This window comes from Micropterus dolomieu, linkage group LG02 (genome assembly GCF_021292245.1).
Source record: "Micropterus dolomieu isolate WLL.071019.BEF.003 ecotype Adirondacks linkage group LG02, ASM2129224v1, whole genome shotgun sequence".
Classification (NCBI taxonomy): Eukaryota; Metazoa; Chordata; class Actinopteri; order Centrarchiformes; family Centrarchidae; genus Micropterus; species Micropterus dolomieu.
In genome coordinates, this window is record NC_060151.1 from 9,768,234 (window position 1) to 9,772,582 (window position 4,349).

Here is a 4,349-nt window from a genome sequence, read left to right on the forward strand (position 1 = left end):
ATTTTCATGTGGCAGAAATATATTTTCTTCTTTACTATACAGTTGTTGACCTCATGAACCCAGGTCTGAGGGTATTAGGAAATAGGATATCTTGCCATATTAATTTCCACCCTCTGCACATTTGTGTGATGTGTGTGTTCCTTTTTTTCTCTGGCTTTTGATCTCTCCCTCACTCTTTCCCCTCACCATGTCTCTTGTGATACATTTCAATGTGAAATGATGACTGAGCCTTACAAATATTAGTTCAGAGTGCGATCCCACATGTAAGTGTATGTGTGTTTGTGTGTGTGCGTGTGTGTGTATGTGATGTACTGCATATCAATTAGCTATCTATTATTCATGCTGACAACATAATGAATGAAACATCACAGTCTTTGAATTTCAGGCATGTTTACTTGTCTCTCACACACACAGCTGCTGTTGTGTGTATTTAGACAGGAGTGACAGTGTGAATTAAATCCCATTGTAGCTGCGAAGACGAGGTGATGCCTACTGAATACCTGACAGCTGAATGCAGCTCAAGACCATCAGCTCCTCCTAATGAAGGAGGAAGGGCATCATTCAGGACGAGGGGGACATGGTTTAGTCTCTAAACGCTCTCAACAGTGTCCTCTGACTGTCCAGCCACCAAAATCCAGATAAGAGAAGAGTTGATTCAAATGTTGGTATTATGGTTTGCCTCCATTTGTTACAATGTGCTCTTTGTGGACTTTTTGCCTCTCAGGCTTCATAGGGCATCCCTTACTCTTAAGATTGGTGGAGGTTTTCAGTACCATGACGGCAAGCTCTGCAGACACTACTCAGGGTTAAAAACAATACGATAGAAAAAACATTTTAAGTATATTTCAGCAGTACAAAATTGGATTTGTTACTATATACAGTAGGGTATAGTGTTCGCATAGTTTAGTTTTTAGAGAAAGGGAGAGGTTTCTATGCAAGAAAAAGCTATAATAAAACCGAGGTTTACCCAAAACACCACCAGGCAAACTACAACTTATGGGCTATGCAATCTATGATTTTTCCATAAAACTATTTTATGCCATATAAATGTATAATTTAAAAGAAAACAGTATGTGAATTGTGCAGTTATAACATAACACAACCACAAGCCAAACCGAACTACGCAGCTAAACCAAGAGAGCCAAATCCAGTTAAAGTTAGATGGAGAGAGCCTTTGGCTATAGTTAAATATACTTACTTTTCTTCCGCAGCTGCTTCCTGCAATTGAAATATATCAACCAACATCTCTGTGATTTAGTTTGTCAACCCACATAAATAAGGAAGTATCTAAATGCAGTAATGGCGATAAAAATCAGCTGAACTAGTCCTGCTAAAAAGGTAACTAGCCTAGCAGAGTAGCAGTAGCTGATATCTCAGCTTTTGACTCTAGTGGAACTCACAGTCTGATTTGGTTATTTCTTTTAAATCACATATTTATATGTATTAAATTACATGTTACATTATTACATTCATTTCAAAGTCATTACAAATGACATTTGGAAAGCTGAAAAAAACAAATTGGTATTGTGTTTTCTCATTGTAGTCCATGAAGTCTTTGCAAAGGCTGCAAATTACTTTCTGTTGTAAAAACAACTAGGTCTAAAAACAAATACGAAAATGAGGCATTACATCCTCCATCTATATCAATTTACACAGTCAGGCTGAAACCATTAAAGCTTTTTTCTCAGCTTCAGCTTCTTTTGAAGCCTTGTCTCTGCTTTTGTAGTGTTGTACAGTCTAGTTGCATACTGTAGTGATGTGCACACTGTTGTCCTTTTCTCATACAGTCTGAATGACAATATTACATTTCCACTGTAAAGAGCTGACTTACATTGTAAAGCTGCAACAACATCCTGCTATGGGACTGGCAGACTTTTTTATGCTCATGCCAGTAAAGTCTATTTGAAGTGAAACACATTTTAAACAGGAAAAAGAGGGCAGAGGCGAGAAATCTTCTCCGGCTCAAGGCTGCCACCTGCAGGAGAGGGCCGACGCTCACCACCCAGGAAGTTTTCTGTCATATTTCATTTTTATGTTTTGTTATACAGGGACAGACTGTTTTTATCGTCCTCTATCCATTCTACTTATGAGACGTGTCTGTGCATAGTGTCACTTATCAGGATGCCTCTGTCTGTTCTTCTGGCCAATCCCCTGTTCTCTGGTTGCCTCTCTTTTCTCCTGTATCCATCTCCTCTCCTTCCTCTTTCTTGACATCCCTTGACACCTTGATGTTTCAGCTATTTTGCTTTATCTCTTCTCTCCCTCATGCACCTCTTCTACCTCTTTCACGGTGTTTCCTTCTCTCTCTCTCGCTCCACTCTGTCTCTCTAGCTGTATACATTACCTGTATTTGTTTATATCTTTCTTCCTCACTTTATTCAGTAACCTTTGTTCTTCTCTTCAGTCAAGTCAGTTTTATTTATATAGCCTAAAATCACAAAGGGCTTCACTATCTGTACACGACATGACACTCTCTTTACAGCCTCAAAAATAGCATGACAAAAAAACTCCACAACCAACTGATAAACAGAGAGAAACCTCAGGGAAGAGCATCAGAAGGAGCCAATCATAGCTTACATCAGGCGATAGGGGGTTCACCGTGTACAGGTCGCCAGTCCATCGCAGGGCCACACAGACAACCACACACGCTCACACCAAAGGACAATTTAGGGTCACCAATTAACTTAGCCAGCATGTCTTTGGACAGCTGGGAGGAAGCCAGAGCACCCACGCAGACACGGTGAGAACATGCAAACTCCACACAGAAAGGCCTCTTGCTATGAGGCGACAGTGCCAACCACTGCATCACCGCGCCGCCCTACTTAGAAGTTATAAAAACAAAAATCCATTTATTAAAACTAATTTCTTCAGGTCATTAAACCGGTAAAAATGACTGAGTTTTCTAGACATGTACTCCAACATTACCTTAAAAATGTATTGAGTGATGTCCTTGGTGCCCATTGCTTTTGCTATGTTCATGATATTTAAAAAATAAAAAAAACTAAAAAAAAACCAAAAACAAACACACACACACGGGTGTCACTTTGTGTTGAAAAGTGGTGGGGACATGGGTGGGCTCAGATTAGGGGTGTGAAGATACAAAATTCAGACAACGGGTGACAATTCAAAATATAAAATGTAACAAGATTCAAGATTCTAAGACTTATTGTCATTCTGATGTAGCTACTCATACAGGGTAGAATGAGATTGCACTGCCAGTGAGAAATGCTATCATTAAAAACATGCAACAATGAATACAGTGGTGTGAAAGAGTATTTGCCGCATTTATTTTTTGCATGTTTGTCACACTGAAATGTTTCATATCAAACAAACTGAAACAATAGACAAAGATAACACAAAATGCAGTTTTTAAATGAAGGTTTTTATTATTAAGGGGGGGGGGAATCCAAACATAGCCCTGTGAAAAGTGATTGCCCCCTTAACCTAATAACTGGTGGGGCCACCCTTGACAGCAACAACTGCAATCAAGTGTTTGTCATAACTGGCAATAAGTCTAATACAGTGGTGTGAAGGAATTTTGGCCCACTAATCTTTGCAGAAATGTTGTAATTTAGCCACATTGGAGAGTTTGCGCATTTACTGCTTTTTTAACATCTCAATTGGATTCAGGTCAGGACTTTGACTAGGCCACTCCAAAGTCTTCATTTTGTTTTTCTTAAGCCATTCAGAGGTGAACTTGCTGGTGTGCTTTGGATCATTGTCAAGCTGCAGAACCCAAGTCAGCTTGAGGTCACGCACAGATGGCCGGACAATTTCTTTCAGGATTTTTTGGTAGACAGCAGAATTCATGGTTCCATTTACCACAGCATGTCTTCCAGGTCCTGAAGCAGTAAAACAGACCATCACACTAACTCCACTGTATTTTACTGTTGGTGTGATGTTCCTTTTCTGAAATGCGTTACTTTTATGCCAGATGTAATGGGACACACACACCAATCAAAAAGTTCAGTTTTTGTCTTGTCAGTCCAGAGTATTTTCCCAAAAGTCTTGGGGATCATCAAGATGTTTTCTGGCAAAACTGAGACAGGCCTCTTTTGCTCAGCAGTGGTTTTCCTCTTGGAACTTTACCCAGTCTCTTACTCATGGTAGATTCATGAACACTGACCTTAACTGAGGCAGGTGAAGACTGCAGTTCTTTGAATGCTGTTGGGTTTTTTTTTTGTGACCTCTTGGATGTGTCGTCACTGTGCTCTTGGGGTAATTTTGGTCGACCGGCCACTCCTGGGAAGGTTCACCACTGTTCCATGTTTTCACCATTTGTGGAAAATGGCTCTCACTGTGGTTCGCTGGAGTCCCAAAGCTTTAGAAATGGCTTTATAACCTTTACC